At 37.6% G+C, this 18,421-nt stretch overlaps 1 protein-coding gene across 1 annotated transcript in view; it reads left to right on the forward strand.

The window, feature by feature from the left end:
* The first annotated feature begins 640 nt into the window (after positions 1–640).
* LOC136041747 (DNA replication licensing factor mcm5-like) overlaps positions 641–18,421 on the forward strand; it is a 35,572-nt gene continuing 17,791 nt past the window's right edge. The window contains exon 1 of the mRNA XM_065726501.1: positions 641–720. The gene's annotated coding sequence lies outside the window, so the exon portion shown is untranslated. The remainder of the gene's footprint in view (positions 721–18,421) is intronic.

Below are 18,421 nucleotides of genomic sequence, written 5' to 3' on the forward strand. Positions count from 1 at the left end.
AATACAAACTTTCTCAGGCTCGTAACTTTTGATGACAAAGACCAAATTTAATGAAACTTATATATTTAAAATCAGCATGTGAATCCGATTCTTTTGATGTATATTTTAGCATCAAAATTCCGTTATTTAGAGTTTCGTTTACTATTGAGCCGGGTCGCTCCTTACTACAGTTCATTACTGCGAACTGTTTGGTAGAATTAATTTCTCCAACCACAAATGAAATTTATTAAGTTTGCCATATGTAGTGACGGAGAATAATGTCTGACCATGGATGTTAAAAGGAAGATTTGCCAAGGACTGAAGAAGAGGGAATTAGACAAAACATGAAATGTTCTTATTCAGTTTTAATTCGATAGATGGATAGAGCGGAACTTAGGTAAAATTTCAAGAATACGGCATTAGACTTACATGCAGCTACAGTCTCTACCGGTTTTGCTGACCTCTGTTCCATAGCCCTTCAGCCAGGATTTGCAATTGGGGGGGATTATCCCATAATTTTGGTGGATTCTTAATACTTAATTCCCTTAAGTGTGATATCTATGGATACTCAGGGCATATCCATAGACCGAAAACGTGGCAAATCTGTTCAACTGTCTTTTTATCACAATCATCATCACTTCCTGATCTTTTCTTCAAATTGGGTGTGGCGGACATAGCCCTTTGGCTGTCATTTTAGCCAGCCCTTTGGCTGGCTAAAGAAAATGTCAATTATAAAAAATGGTAAATATATAGCTCTTTTTAACTTCTTTAAATGTATAGTTGTTGACCTTTTCTAATGGAAAACTATAACAAAAGTTGTAGGTCTTTGCTGTGTCTCTGGTTAACCTATAGGCCTACATTAACAGAGCACATACTCCATTCCATTAATGTGCAAATATATGCCATGAAGTGTGTCTCAAATCGAAAATTCGGTAAAATTCTAGTTAATTGACTTCTTGCTATCTCAGTAAGGGTTTATGTTAGGAAAATGAAACTTCCAGGGCTGAATCTACAGACTTAATTATGTCTCAGGAAGGTATTTTGAAGCAGCTAACTCCACTCCTTCTCCCTCTAGAGGATCCTGACCTTTATAAATATGTGTGTTATAAAAGTGAAACCTTGCAAAATAGATCTTCTGCTTAATTGAAGTACAACAAAATTGTTTTCAGCTTCCTAACTCTGCTCAATTCCATTTTATAAGGTTTTAAAGATATGCAAATACATTTCCTAAATTTTGAAAAGAAAATATTGATATAGCCTAGTTCAAAATTCTACTCTTATAACAGCAGTTGCATTTTAGAACTAAAGGCAGAGAAAAAGCAACTAGTAACATAAAATCATGGTAAAATGTTTTTTTGTCAAAATTTCTATAGGTATAGACCTGTCATGTAGGCAAATTTCAGCTTCCTCTAGAGGGAGAAGGAGTGGAGATGGATACTTTAAAATACCTTCCTGGGACATACTTTAGCCTGTAGACCCATGCCTGAATGTGTCATTTTCCTAACCTAAACTCTTTCCAATATAGCAGGAAGTCAAACTCAGGTAAAATGAAGGCTTTTTGGTAAATATGGGACCCTATATTTCTTACCTTAAAATAAAGAGAGTAGGCCCACTAAATGTATTTTTTTTGCGCGTTATTCCCAAATATAGCTCTTTAACTGAACATTATGTTTGAAGCCCTTTATGGACCCTTGAAAATAATAATTTGTTTTTTTCTTGTCCTTTTGAATTTTACATTTTTGTTGAACTATTTCAAACAACATGATGCATATAGGGAAACAAGGGCTTTGGGAGGAGTTTCCATTAAAAAAAAACATTTTAAAGTTTAATTGGCTATGCTTTTCATAAAAACCTTGTAAGTCCTTAGGCAATAAATTACAGTAAAATTATAGCAGTTTATTTAAATGGCTTACCAATAAAGTAAACATACCACTCAGATCTAGTTTTTTTCAGATATAGAGAGGGAGAGGGAAATTTGTTGTAGCCCCTCATTTAGATTTTGTCTCCCTTGATTAATTATTAGGCTGTTGTTTCCCACTATGACAGCTCCTACAGGAAGATGAGGCTAATACCAATTATTCATCAATGCGTTAAAAATACTTGAAGCTATGGAGAAACTTTTAATGTGACAAGGATATAAAAGATGAATGATTTATTACTTTTTAAAACAAAATTGTCTTAAAAACCAACCAAATACATTAAAGGCTCTAAAACAATTGCTACAGAGTAATTTATTTATAAGAAGTAGATAATGTGAATAGTTTAAGTATATGTGAACACTTTAAGCTCAGCTAGAGTTGACCCAGCTCTAAATGGGTACCTGAAGAAGGCAAGCAGGAAATGTGTGTGCAAGCACAGGATGCCTGGTCCCCAACCCTCCCTTGCACTTCCTGGCTGAAGAGCTATGAAATGGAGATCTGCACTGCTGGTTTGCACCTTAAGGGTCTAGTGCTGTTATACTTACTTCACTTACTGGCATACTCAATTCAAGTGTGCTATTTTCTCTGTCACTCAAGGTGTTGCTGTGAAATGGTCAAGAGTAATGAAAGTAAAACTGTTCAAAATAGGGATGATACCTTTTATTGACAGTGAATAGAGTAATAGAAAAGATTCCAATATTTTTCAGATCTGAACATTTATCACTCTTAATAACAATTGTCTGAGGGCTTGGGTATGACCTTAGTAGGTCTTCTATTGTAGTAATAACACAGAAAATAGATTCAGGTGCATAAAAATTTCATTCAATTTCATCCCATGTTGTATTCAGAACATCAAAAATTAGAAGAGTATAAGCAGTCCAATGACAGTAAGGTTTTCACAACAATTGTAATACTTGTTATAGGTCCTGGCACCAAGAGCTCTTACTTGGCCTAATTCATCCAGGTATCTGATAATACTGTGATATCTAATGTCCAAGAGAAATAAAACAGATGGCAGCACAATAACATTTTAAAATTGTCAAAAAGCAATTTTAATCTCATTACTCTAATTTGTCTTTACTCCAATTACTCCGATTTTACTTTTTGATTTTACAATTTTACTTTTTAATTTGATATAGTCATTTGTGAACTTGTATAGATCTCAAGTATGACACTCTCAAAATTGTCTTTAATGCTGAATATGCTCCACTGTTAACCTAAAGTTTATTACTACAAACTGTTTGAATCACCAAATTCTAAGAACAAAGCATTGCACAAAAAAAGGTGTCACATTTTTAGCATTTATCTACCACAAAACTTTTTCAAATTTTTTTAATAGCATCCCTTCTTAAGTTAGTTTTATACCTGCTGTAGTTGATCTGAAAGTAAAACTTACTAACATCCCCAAAAAATTTTGTCTGCTCTATGAAAACCTGGATACACTTACACTCTTTTGGGTTTAGTCAAATTTAATAAGCTACAGTAGTAATAGAAGTAAAAAAAAGGTAAAGGATACAGCATTAGACTTTACAGTCCCTACCAGCAGTGCTGATCTCCATTTCATGGCCCTTCAGCCAGGAATTGTGATGGGGTGGGGGCGGGGGCCAACCATCCTGTGCTTTTGCACACCCATCCTGTTTACCTTCCCCAGATTTCCCCAGTTACCCATTTAGAGCTGGGTCGACTCTGGCTAAGCTTACAGAGTCACGCCACTGACCCCATCCCAAACTAAGCAATTGGGTACACTGGAATTTGAACCTGTGCCCTCTCAGACAAAGGATCTTGAATCCAGCACACCAATCAACTTGGCCAGGATGGTTAATTGTCCTGGCCAAGTAATAGAAGTAACCCCCTAAAATTGAACTTAATGCTCTCAGTTGTTCTTGGGATATTGCTGATATGTCTTATTGGCAACTAGCATAAAAACAGTGTGTTCTGATTTAATTTTAAAACAATATTTAGTTTTAACGCATAATGGGTAAATTGCATAACTTTAGGGGGTTGGCCTACCCAATTTATCTAGAGATATTTTTATAACAGACTGTTCAGCTAAGTTGAACAAAATGGCTGTCTTAAAATTTTGATTGAAAGTGTTTAGAAAATTATGGGCTAAACAAGAAAGCTGATTGTCCTCCAATAACTTCTGACTCTTAAAATGTGCACTTGAACTTTTAATTTCTGATCCAATTAGCTCCTATAAAATATCAATATTACTAGCTATGATAGAGCAGTATTCCCAATGATTTTGCTTATATGCCCTTTTAAAACTTGCATGCATATAATTTTTTTCATTTAACTGAAACTTCCCCTAAACGTTCCCTCCAAGTTTCATCATAATTCTCTTACTTGCATTAGTTACAGTAAACTCATAAAAGTATACAAATAGTGTCTTCTGGCTATTTCAAAACTTCACCACAACTTGCCCAGAAAGGTCTAACTTTATAATGTAAACTGTTATTGTGATATTGCTTTGCCACCTTTTCAACAATCAGCATAATTATCCCTCTAAAGCTTCACCTTAATACCCTTAGCTTGTATAATGACAATTATTATAAAGGTAGCAGTGGTAGCAGCTGTAGTAGCCATGGTAGTAGTAGTATTAGCATAAAAGTGTTTCCTTTTTGCTCAATTGATTATTTTCCTTATCATTTCCCAAAAGTTAAAATTAATAAACACATCCTTGAGTAATTTGTATAGTAACAATAGTTGTATTAGCATTAGTAGCAGTATGCAAATAGCATCTTTTTTTTTTTTTTTTAACATCCCCATAATACACGTTGAAAGTTTCAACTTAATACCTTCAACCATTCCTCATGCATGAAGTGTCATCCTGCTTAATAGTTTGCTGCCTACAGAAACCAAGCTGATGCCTCTGTAATTACCATGGACACTCTTATTTTATTTGAATAAGTGCTAGAAACCCTGGTCACCTAGAATAGAAAAGTGAGTTAGAATGTTACATCCTTCCTCTTTTCCAAACTAGATGACTGGTACAAAACTTTCATAAAATTTGACCATTTACATCAAACTAACTAAACAAGGGTTCTTCCATGTGGCACTACACTTATAAGTTCACTACTTATTCACAACTTATTTGTCACATACTATACATAGTTTAGGGAATTTCTCACATGTCAAATCTCTGTATTGGCTTCACAAGTTGGCCACTATGGGTTATGTATTGGGAGTTTTGGGGTCCTTCTTGGGTTGGGTGAATGGTGCTGGAAGGGAGTGTGTGGAGCTCTGAGTTACACTTGAAATTTATAGGTTGGGGAAAGGTCCCTATTGGTGTTACAGGTGGGACGGGGGCTATTGATGATGGGCTTATAGGTGCTGGTGAAGTTTTGGCTTCAGGGCTGTCCTCCTCATGGTCAGCAAGGTCTGGTGATTGAGGTTGGTGTTTCAGTGTTTTTATGTGTTGCCTGTTGTGTTGGTAAGTTCCTCCCTTGGTTGTTTCAATTATGTATGATCTTGGGTTTGTATCTACTCTTTGAACAATTCCAGCTTGCCAAAGTTTCCCACAAATTTGAGCTTGGACCGCTTGACCAATTTGCAAAGGTTTTAGTTCCTTTGACTGTCTGTCATGATATTTGCTTTGGCATGACTGTTGTTTTATCCAATTCTATCGAAATCGTTTATGGTGAATGGTTTTTGGTTGTTATGGTGAAAGTTGTTTAGTGCAGGGAACAACTGACCTTAGGTTTCTGCTCATCAACAGTTGTGATGGGGATGCTAGACCATCAACCAGGGTTTCTGTACTCCAGCAACGCTAAGTTAAAGTCATTTCCTGCAATATCTGTTGATAAGCATATCTTTGGCTGTTTGCACTGTTCTTTCTGCTAGTTCATTAGACTGAGGGAAGTTTGGGGATGATGTAGTTTGAGAGATTTCCCAATTATCCATGAACTTCTGGAATAGTGTGGATGTGAACTGGGGGCCGTTGTTGGTTATGAGGGTGCAAAATGCTTTTTAAGACAGTATATTATGTGAGGTGAATTTGCATTTCCCCCCAATTTGTCGATTTCAAAAAAGCGACTGAAATAGTCAACAGGAATGATGTAGTATTTTCCTTCTTGTAGAATAGATTGCACCCAACCTTCTCCCATGGTAGATGATGCATGCTGCATGGCATTAAGGGTTTTTTTTGGAATTTTGGTCAATGGAGCGTGCATGGCAGATGTTCCAGAATGGGGTGGGCATTGCAAAGAGTTTTCTTCTGCAGGATGGCCAACATTTTTGGATTGATTGGGCAAGCTCAGCTAACGGGGGGTGGTAGGGTTTTGCCTTCTGTTTCAGTCTCTTGAGTCTAGAATTGCTGATTGTTAGAAGAGATGTGATAGAGTGACTGTATGATTCTATTTCTTTTCCCATTTTCTTATCTTCCTCAGGGAGGCTTAGCTATGACAACGCATCAGCAATAGGAATTTCCTTGCCAAGGCAAAATGCTATTATGAGATTGTATTGTTGAATCCTTAAAAGCATCCTCTGCAGTCTTGGTGATGACTTTGATATTGGGCAATTTAGGACTACTTGCAGGGGTTTGTGGTCAGAGCCGACCGTGAATTTTTGGCCATAGAGATACTGGTGGAAATGTACACAGCCAAATAGGATAGCGTAAAGTTCCTTCTCTATTTGCAAGTAGTTCTGCTTGGTGGAGTTTAGTGAGCGTGATGCAAAGGAGATTGGCTTTCCATTTTGGCTGAGGGTGGCACCGAGGTCAAATTTTAAGGTGTTGACTTGTAGCTCAACATTGCCTGCTGTTTGATCAAAGAATGCTAATGAGCTGCAAATGGATTCTATGATATTAGTGAATGATGTATCATGCTGTTGTTCCCACTTAAATTGTTGCTGTTTTACTAGGGCACGGAGTGGCTGATTTATTGATGATAGATTGGGGATATACCTTGCAAGGCAATTCATCCTTCCTAGTATTGTCTGGAGTTCATCTCTTGTATAAGCGGTCCACATTTCATGCAGTGCTCGGACCTTTTGTGGGTCTGGGTGGATTCTGTTTTCAGATATCACGTGCCCAAAATACAGCATGCTATTGCACTTGAATACGCATTTTTGGAGGTTTAGTTTGACTCCTTTTTCACGGGCCCTTATGAGAGCACTTGCAAACATTTGCATCATATTCCTCATTGGTTTTTTTTTTCAGAGATGATAATGTCATCAACAATAACAGAGAAGCCTTGGATGCCTTCAAACGCTTTTTCCATGTGGTGTTGGAATTCGTCCTGAGCTGAAATCAGTCCAAATGCCATTCTTTTGAACTTATAATGGTCGTATGGTGTGTTGAAGGTTGTCAGCTGAGATGATTCTTTGTCTAGGACCAATAACCAAGACGAGCGTCTAGTTTTCTGAAGAACTTTGCCCCATCGTGTCTAAGTATTGCTACATCGAATGTTGGCATGGGATGATGTGACCTTTTGATAGCCTTGTTCAGGTCATGTGGGTCAATGCAAACTCTGAGGCTTTTGTCAGGCTTTTCAATTACAACCACGGCGTTTACCCAACTACTGTTAGCATCAGCCTGATGAGTTTAAGCTTGCGACTGGATTCAAAGCCAAGGATTGGTATGGGGGCATCTCCTACTATGAAGAAGGGCTGTATTTCGCTGCATCCGTTAGTGAATGCGCATTTAAGGTTACATAAACCAAGTGTGGGGATTTTCTGACCTCCAAAGCTGGTGAGTACCTGTAGGGTCTTGTTAATTCTTGGTCGTGGTTTGAAAGTATTGAAAAGTCTTTCAGGTATGATATTAGCTTGAGCACCAGTATCTATTTTGAAGATGATATTGATTTGTTTGTTGATCAAGAGCTTTACATACGGCTGATCATCACCTTTGTCCATGTTTATAATATCAATAAATAGCTCATCACTGCTGTCATTCCTGTGATCGTGATTTTGCTGTTGTTGGTTTATAAAGTTTAGTGATTTTTCAGTGCTTTTGCAAACCTTTGCAAAATGATTTGGTTTTTCACAGTTGCTGCATATTTTTCCTTTAGCTGGGCATTTAGGGGAGGCTGAATATTCTCCACCACATTAATAGCATTGTCTACTTTATGTGAAATAGTTTGTTTTCTTTGATTTTTTGACAAAGTCGATCTCCTGCTTCATGTATGTTTCTTGATATGGTTAGCTTCCACTTGGATTGGACTGTGACATTGTTTTGAGATGTACCTGGGTTTCTACATGCACTTAAGTATTATTTAAGTATTAACGCCCCGCTCTTTACGCTAAAGTTTGATTCTTTCAACACTACTTTTCAAAACAGTAAAAAACTTCAACGCCCCGCTCTTTACGCTAAAGTTTGATTCTTTCAACTCTACTTTTTAAAACAGTAAAAAAAACTTTAGGGTAAAGAGCCGGGCGCTGATGAGGAAGCAGCCCCTTTCATATACGAAGTAATTTCCGTTCGTTTTAAGTTTTAATGTCGCTCCTTACTTTCAGTTAAAAAACTAGTTTTTTTGTTTAATTTCTGAACGTTTTTGAATCAATGCATGTTTTGATTCGGGCTCTCCGCAGATGAATAATTAAAACGAAATTTGCATATTTATTGTTTTGGCTAAATGGCTTTCTCAGAGTTTTGATCGAATGATTTTGAGAAGAAAAGAGCGGTAGAGGAGGCCTAGTTGCCCTCCAATTTCTTGGTTACTTAAAAAGATAACTAGGACTTTAATTTTTTACGAATGTTTTTATTAGTAAAGAATATACGTAACTTACAAATTAGCTTACGTAACGAACTTTTGTATTCTCATGTTTTTATTACGTATGCGAGGGGATATAACCCCCCGTCAGTACCTCGCTTTTAACACTAGAGCTTAAATTTTGTCCCAATTCCTTAAGAATGACCCTTGAATCACAAAAGCCGTAGAATAAATAGTTGAAATTACTAAAATACTTCAGCGTAAAGAGCGAGGTATTTATCTCCTCCCAAATAGCTCGCTCTTTATGCTAAAGTATTTTTAGAACCCCTCATATGCGTAATAATCTCTGTTGGTTATAAATTTCAATGCTACTCCTAACTTTCAATTGATAAAACGTTTTCATGTTTATTTTTTCATTGTTTTTTTTATAGTAATGCTAGAAAATCCTGCGCCCTTTTCATTGAATTTTTCTTCCCCCATGACATATTCCTCCAAGGAAAGATTCTCCCACATAGCCCCCTCCCATCAACCTCACTCCCCCAAACCAAAAAAATCCCCCTGAAAACGTCTGTACACTTCCCAATAAGCATTACTATATGTAAACACTGGTCAAAGTTTGTAACTTGCAGCCCCTCCCCCAGGGATTGTGGGGGAGTAAGTCATTCCCAAAGACATAGTTAATATGGTTTTCGACTATGCGGAACAAAATGGCTATCTCAAAATTTTAATCTGTTGACTTTTGGAAAAAAATGAGCCTGGGAGGGGGCCTTAGTGCCCTCCAATTTTTTGATCACTTAAAAAGGGAACTAGAACTTTTCATTTCCGTAAGAATGAGCCCTCTTGCGACACTCTACTTGGTCGATACGATGACCCCTGGGGAAAAAAAACAAACAAACAAATAAACACGCACCCGTGATTTGTCTTCTGACAAAAAATACGAAATTACACATTTTTTTAGATAGGAGCTTTAAATTTTTGCTATAGGGTTTTCTGATAAGCCGAATGCAATGGTGTGATTTTCGTTAAGATTCTATGACTTTTAGGGGATGTTTCCCCCTATTTTCCAAAATAAGGTAAATATTCTCAGGCTCTTAACTTTTGAGGACAAAGACTAAATTAATTGAAACTTATATATTTAGAATCAGCGTGAAAATTTGATTCGTTTGATGTATCTCTTAGCATCAAATTTCCGTTTTTTTGAGTTTCGCTTACTATTGAGCCGGGTCGCTCCTTACTACAGTTAGTTACCACGAACTGTTTGATGTGCACCTACACGCTAAAAAATTAATACTTGGGAGGAGGTGGTAGAAAAATGAACTTTTGCCTTCTTTTCCAAGGCTGCAAATTTAAAACAAATTCAGACGACCTTCAGGTCTGGAAATACGAAATTGTTCCACAAAAGTTTTTTTTTTCATTCGTTTTTTGCGCTCTGTCTGTCCTGGTTTTGCTACTTTAGGCACTTCCAGGCTAGCTAGGACGATGAAATTTGGCAGGTATATCAGGGACCTTACCAGATTTTACTAGAAATAGTTGTTTTCGCGATTTGACTATCTGGCGTGGGAGTTGGGGGTCGGTTAATTCGGAAAAAATAGAAAAAATGAAGTATTTTAAACTTACAAACAGTTGATGTGATCTAATTAAAATTTGATATTTGGAAGGATATCGTCTCTCAAAGCTTCCATTTTAAATCCCGACCAGATCCGGTGACATTGGGGGGAATTGAGGGGGGTAACCTAAAATTTTGGAAAACGCTTAGTGGAGGGATCGGGATGAAACTCGGTGAGAAAATGAGCAGAAGTCCTAGGTACATGATTGACATAATTGTAACGGATCTGCTCTGTTTGGGAGAGTTGGGGGGGGGGGGTTAATTCTGAAAAATTAGAAAAAATAAGGTATTTTTAACTTCAAAGGAGTGATCGGATCTTAATGAAATTTGAAGATTAGAAGGATATCGTATCTCAGAGCTCTTGTTTTGAATCCCGACTAGATCCGGTGACGTAGGGGGGAATTGAGGGAGGAGAACCTAATATCTTGGAAAACGCTTAGAGAGGAGGGATCGGGATGAGACTTGGTGGGAAAAATTAGCAGAAGTCCTAGATATATGATTCACATAACTGGAACGGATCTGTTCTATTTGTAGGAGTAAGGGGGGGGGGTTGATTCTGAAAAATTAGAAAAATAGGAGCTCTTATTGTAAATCCCGACTAGATCTGGTGACATTGAGGAGAATTGAGGGGGGACTTAAAATCTTTGAAAACGCTTAGAGTGGAGGGATCGGGATGAAACTTAATGGGAAAAATAAGCACAAGTCCTAGATACGTGATTGACATAACTGGAATGGATCCACCCTCTTTGGGGGAGTTGGGGGGAGGGTTAATTCTGAAAAGTTAGGAAAAATGAGGTATTTTTAAGTTACGAAGGAGTGATCGAATCTTAATGAAATTTGATATTTGGAAGGATGTCGTGTCTCAGAGCTCTTATTTTAAATTTCGACGGATCTGGTGATATTGGGGGGAGTGGGGGGGGGACCCAAAATCTTGGAAAACGCTTAGAGTGGAGGGATCAGGATGAAACTTGATGGGAAAAATATTCACAAGTCCTAAATGTGATTGACATAATCGGAATGGATCTGCTCTCTTTAGAGGAGTTGGGGGGGGGGGGAGGGTTAGTTCAGAAAAATTAGAAAAAGGAGGTATTTTTGACTTACGAATGGGTGATTGATCATAATGAAATTTGATTTTTGGAAGGATATCGTGTCTAAGAGCTCTTATTTTAAATTTCGACCGGATCTGGTGATATTGGGGAGAGTTGGGGAGAGGGCCCAAAATCTTGGAAAACGCTTAGAGTGGAGGGATCAGGATGAAACTTGATGGGAAAAATATTCACAAGTCCTAAATGTGATTGACATAACCGGAACGGATATGCTCTCTTTAGAGGAGTTGGGGGGGGGGGGTTAGTTCAAAAAATTAGAAAAAGGGTGATGGATCAAAGGGTGATGATTAGAAAAAGGGTTATATTATTACCCTTTTCACGTTTGAAAACGTGAAAACGTCACGTTTTCAAACGTGAAAACGTGACGTTTGTCACGTTTGTGTACAGACGTGACAAACGTCTGTACACGTATGTCACGTGTTTTCATACGTGTTGTATGTAAACACGGGTCAAAGTTTGTAACTTGCAGTCCCTCCCCCAGGGATTATGGGGGAGTAAGTCATTCCTAAAGACATAGTTATTATGGTTTTCGACTATTTTTGAAACATCCTCCCACGTAGCCCCCTCCCCTCAACCCCACCCCCAAAACAAAAAAAAGTCCCCTGAAAACGACTGTACACTTCCCAATAACCATTACTATATGTAAACACTGGTTAAAGTTTGTAACTTGCAGCCCCTCCCCCAGGGATTGTGGGGGAGTACGTCATCCCCAAAGACATAGTTATTATGGTTTTCGACTATGCTGAACAAAATGGCAATCTAAAAATTTTGATCCGTTGACTTTGGGAAAAAAATAAGCGTGGGAGGGGGCCTAGATGCCCTCCTATTTTTTTGGTCACTTAAAAAGGCACTAAAACTTTCCATTTCCTTTAGAATGAGCCCTCTTGCGACATTCTAGGACCACTTGGTCGATACGATGACTTCTGGGAAAAAAAAAAAAAAAAAAAAATAAACCCGCACCCGTGATTTGTCTTCTGGCAAAAAATACAAAATTCCACATTTTTGTAGATAGGAGCTTGAAACTTCTACAGTAGGGTTCTCTGATACGCTGAATCTGATGGTGTCATTTTCGTTAAGATTCTAAGACTTTTAGGGGGTGTTAACTCCTATTTTCTTAAATAAGGCAAATTTTCTCAGGCTCGTAACTTTTGATGGGTAAGATTAAACTTGATGAAACTTATATATTTAAAATCAGCATTAAAATGCAATTCTTTTGATGTAGCTATTGATATCAAAATTCAATTTTTTTTTTAGTTTTGATTTCTATTGAGCCGGGTCACTCCTTACTACAGTTCGTTACCATGAACTGTTTGATATATTTTTTTATCTTACTTTGGTATATTTCGTTAGGATTAAGCGTAAGAGGAACATAATAGAAAAATATTAGGTGGTGGGTATACCATACAAGTACCAAAAAAAGCACCGGATACTTTTTTCACCTTATACCAGTGTCAGTTACGGAATGTCGTATATGTAAATCGAAGATCCGAACATACTGAAATCAATTAACTGAGGAGAAAAAACAACAATAGCTACTCTGGAATAATATTGCCGACGACAAAGAACACACCACTTGTGCAACACCCGATAACACTATCGGGGAGGAAGTGTTAGGAAATTTACAACGTCGGTGGTAGCCTACTGGATGGGAACTAGTGTGGAGCTTATTTTAAAAATTTTGGAAATATTATTTTCTTACCCCCCTAAGTTGTTCCATATCACATGAAAACATTGTAGAAAAAGTTTGAGCCATTTATAATAATGTTTAGGGGTAGCTCAAGTACCTCAAAGATTAAGAAAAAAGAAAAAAAAGAAGGATTTCGATTAAAAATTTTAAAAATTAAAAATTTTGGAAATATTATTTTCTTACCCCCCTAAGTTGTTCCATATCACATGAAAACACTGTAGAAAAAGTTTGAGCCATTTATAATAATGTTTAGGGGTAGCTCAAGTACCTCAAAGATTAAGAAAAAAGAAAAAAAAGAAGGATTTTGATCAACTTGTATTTTGCTTTAAAAAAATATAAACAAAATTGTTTAGTTCCTATTTATGGTTGACCTGACAAAGTCTGCTTCCTGCTGTTGGGATAAACTCTGCGGTGTTCATTGACAACTTGCAACATAAATTGCAGCTGCGACTCATCTTGGGTTATAAAACCGCTGTACTCTTGAATGAGTACCACTCCTCGCTCAGCGTGGTCATTGACGACTTTGAGTGACCTCACAGTTTCTGACGCTAGCTTGTAGTCGTGTCTATCTTCTCACAAGTCTGGATCAACTGTGAGAAATCCATCCGGAAGATCCATCATTTGAAAAAGTTTTGCTGACTTTGCTGTAACAAAATGTTCCAGGTTTTTATTCTTGGCTGAATCAAGATCAATGGTGATACGCTTGGTATGTTCCTGATCCTGGTCGTCTTCACTCTACATGGCACTCACCATCATTCTCTTCGTCGACGAACTGACGCGACTGTCGAAGAAAGCCAAGCCAGCGAGTTCGGGTGACAAATACCACAAGTTACCGGAAAACTTGATTGATGTGGCCTTTGAGATTGCCAAATGGATGGACGAGTACTCGAGCAGCGACTTCAGCAGTAGTAGGTCACTGTACAGAGCACCTGAGGCTAAAGGTGCAGAGATCCAGGCTTTCAGGTACACACGTACTGCAAACACACACACGTCATGCAAACCTCTTTCTTCTGTGAGAGTCAGTCTAAACTGAGCCTTGAACATCTAGATCTTTAAACTGTATATCACTTTGCTCATCCATCTGGCATGGTTCATCGCTCCGGGTGACATGAATCGTACTCCTCTCGCAGGAGTAGCACCAAGAAAGATGAGCACAAGTTCCAGGAATTCCTTGTAATCATCCCTCGGCTGGTTCTGTTCAAGGTGCTTGTTAGCAAAATCGATGGTACTTTGTTTGATGTCATCCACTAGACGCGCCACATCATCAGCTGCAATTCCTGTTTCATATTTATCTGTATCTATGAATCTCCAATAGTCCTGGAAGCGTTTGAAGAGTGGAACCTCAGGAGAAGATGTCGATCCCATGCACACTCGAAACGCAGCACCAATGACGAGCTCCATAATATGATGTCTACAAGCCAGTGACAAGAGTTCCTTACCTAGCTTCTGCTCCAACAGAACACAAGCACCAGAGATCCTGCCAGTGTTTGAGCTTGTAGTATCGAAACACATGGCTCGGATGTTGCCGGGTATGCCCCAGTCTTCAATAGCTCCGAAGACAGCAGAAGCCTGAGCCTCGCCTGTTCCGGATGGAAGCTTGGCTACTGTGAGTAGCTGTAAAACTTCTTTTCCGGAAACCAAAACAGGCAGACGATCAACCTTCTCTTTTCCAATGAGGTCGGGGATCAGTTTGCCGTCCCAGTGGACAACGAGGGGAACATCACTCTGAAACTTGGCTCTGATGCTTGCAGAACTGTGAATTCGATGTTTTGCTCTGAGTCGGCGAACTGAATCTTAAATAAAAATTTAAAATACATTTAAAAAAGTTAAGCAAAGAACAATTACCGATTTAAGCTGGTCCATGAATGGTAACTGTTATGTCGGATAACATGATTGGTAAAACTTCATTGCAAATCATAAATTTATTAGTTTGAAAAAAAAAACACAGCCTGAAACATCTTGAAAATGGTATATCCAAGTAAAAACTGCACTTAAATACATCACAAATCTCATATAGAAGGGATATACAAGGGATATCACTTTTTTTGAAGAAACATGCAGATGACTAAAGACGAATTATGTTTCAACACAGATAATAATCTGCTTGTTCATGCTGACTTTACTTAACGAAAATAAACAACTAAGTTTTATTCCGATTAACTGAAGTTGACTAAAAAATTTTACTTAAAAGCCAAAGAAAATTGAAAATTGAATAACGATTTAAAAATATACTTTACTGGCAACTTTGACATTGTAATGTTAATAAGTGGAGCCAAAACGTTCAAAAATTACATTTAGCTTATTTTGATATCCAGTTTAGATGGATATATGCACTAAATTGATATAGCAAGTCCTTCGGCAACGTCAGGAGTTGCAGCATCCTTAAAATGAATTTAAGTTTCATCTGATTACCAAAAGCCATATTTTAATTGCAGTTCTAAATTTATTTACATCCAACCTTTAATTTTCTGAAAATCAACAAGTTTTTATCGTTTTATAGATATGGTTGTGTTAGTATGCAGAGTATAAGCAAAAAAAAAAAACAAAAAAACGTTCTACTAAAGCCATTGGGTTTTCACTTAGAATCAACTTTAGAATTTTCTTGGCTAAATCTAGATGGCGATAGTTAATTTTCAATTTCAAAGACGATTTTAATTGAGAAGATTACTGTGCAACAAAGTGGTGATGTCTGGCATTTTTTTTTTTTTTTTTCAAAAAAGATGATCTTCACCCGAAGAAGGCTTAAATACCATAATTGATAAATTCTGAGATGGCCATTCAGTTTATAACTAATTTACTAGTTAATATCAAATTTAGACAGATTACTAATTTTGTGTTGCTAGGATGGTGTGTATAGATCCAGCAGCCTTAAGTTTAACCTAAGTTTCATCACATTTAATAAAATCAGATCTAATTAAAGATTAAAATTTCTTTAGATCCAACCGGAATTTTTTTTTAATATAAACAATTCTTTTTTTAAAGCTCAGTTTAGCATGCTTTGCTGAATAATAATAATAATAATAAGAAGAATTTATTTATAACCCACAAAATACATAAAAGGAGGAGTAAAAACACAAAAAAAAGAAAAAACAAGAAAAAAAACATAACAACATAAATAACATAACAGTATAACAACATACAACATAAATAAATTACCTCAATTCAAAAAATGGCCAAAGAGGGTCACAAACATCAATCATTTGCTGAGTTTTAAGAGATATATCTTCAGATAAATGTTTCAGTCGTGAGGGTGCATCAGTGATGTCAAATTTAGAGACGACTGTATGATTCCGATACCACCGAGGCAGACGCAGCAAATACTTGCAATACTTAAAATATCCTGAGCGTATTTTCTTTGTATCCTTCTTAAGAAGAAGGAAAGCAAAACCATAACGATAAAAAACAGCAAGGGCACCCAAACTAGAATAAAGACGGCATAGTCCTTTTTGGTTATACCGACCACGATTTGGTGAAATTTTTCCGTAACCAACCCGCATACTTTTCAGCACGCTGGACGTAATAGCGGAGCAAGTAGACGAAAGTGACGTGGAAAAAGAGATACCCAACCATTTAATACTTGCTGAACATGGTATAGTTGAAGAACCCAAGCAAAAAGGTGATGCTGGTGGAGGACTCCCAAAACACAAAAACTCACATTTTGAGGCATTAACTGAAAGGCCTACAGTGGATAGTGCGGCTGAAAGCCGGTCAAAGTTGGTAATTAGACTATGTTTTGTCCGGCTAAGAAGCAGAACATCATCAGCATATGCAATGTGACTAATACCTAAATTATCATTGTAAAAAGTGACGGTTGGAGATACGAAGCTAAAACACATTTAAATATGCTCGGTGATAACACGGCACCTTGCCTAACACCTTTTTTAACAGGAATATACTCCCCTACAGAACAATTCCACTTCACCCTAACTGAAGAATTAGCATACCAATACTTGAGCACGGAAACAATAGAAAGGTTAACACCTGAGGCTGCTAGAGAAAACAAAGCATTTGAATGAATTACATTGTCAAAAGCACTAGATATGTCAACAGTCAAATAATACAGGGGACTTTTTTGAGCAACAGCTTGTTTCGTTAGCCGACCCATAATATGGTGAGCTTGATCGCAGCCCACACCTTTTCTAAAACCAAGCTGGAAGGGCGTAAAATTGTACTTGGAGTTAAGGGCCGGTAGCAGTACATATTCAAATAGCTTACTAACAAGACAGTGATAGGACGGTAATTAGAGCAAGCACTGGGGTTCTTACCCCTCTTAACTATGGGAGATATATACACCAGGACAAAAAACTATGTGGCACAATGGACTATGTCAAACACATCTGAAACAATAACAGCAAATGCTTCAGCAGTTCAGGACAATCATAAGCAACAAACTTGAAGCAAAGACCATCACTATCGAGATACTCAGACTTATTCACTTGCTTAAGAGCTCGGAATATAACACCAGATTCCACCGATAACACTTGAGATTGGTTGATACGAGTTGGGAGGATTGAATTGACAAGCTTGGTAAAATGATTTTGGAGATTAACATTAAATGAAAGCAAAATATTCTTATAAGGAGAAACAAAGTCACATAGCCGAAGAGACGAATTAATTGGAGGTGAACACTTTACACTGTTCATAACACGATCCCAGGATTTCATGTCACAAGGACTATCACAGGCATTCAGTCTCACTCTACGCAGGGAATATTTGTACTCTCGTTTGGTTTTCTGTTTTATTTGATCTACTGAACCAGAAGGAGGACGATCACAGGCTATCCACATACGGAGCCAGAACTTATCTTTTTGTTTAGCCATCTTCACTTTAGGATCAACTTTCCAAAAGGGATTGTGAGTACCCGTTCGTACGCGCTCAGAGGGAACAGCTTTTTAGTGGCAGACTTGAGACAGAACACTATTTGCTGAAAATACGAGTTGATATTTATCCGAGTTGAAGTTGTACATACAGATGTTTGCAATAAGTGGAAAGGCACTTTAATAGATGATAATAACTGGGACAATGTTAATACATAAAGTAGAACATTGGTATTTTCCCAATTTAACTTTGAGAACCACTTGGGAGAGTTACGTTGCACAAAGCTCGCCATGGAGCAGGATAGTTGGCACGTAATGGGTAAATGATCGTCGTCGATTGTACGAGTCGTCCACATGAACTATTGATGAAAGTAGAGCTGAATCTGACACAATTAAATGATAAAGGTTTCAAGTAAGACCACCACGATTGTGAATATAAGCAAATAGAAGATCTGGAAGATATGGAATTCTCCGGGTAGTGAATCGAGAAAGATGTCAGATCGTCCAGATCTGACCAGATCATGGGAATCCTCCCATGTACCCCCCCCCCCTCCTCAGAAAAATCCCCCAGTATACGTCTGAATACTTCCCAATAACCAATGCTATATGTAAACAGTGGACAAAGTTCATAACTTACAGCCCATCCCCCAGGGACTC

The sequence above is a fragment of the Artemia franciscana genome, unplaced genomic scaffold (assembly GCF_032884065.1).
Source record: "Artemia franciscana unplaced genomic scaffold, ASM3288406v1 PGA_scaffold_36, whole genome shotgun sequence".
NCBI lineage: Eukaryota > Metazoa > Arthropoda > Branchiopoda > Anostraca > Artemiidae > Artemia > Artemia franciscana.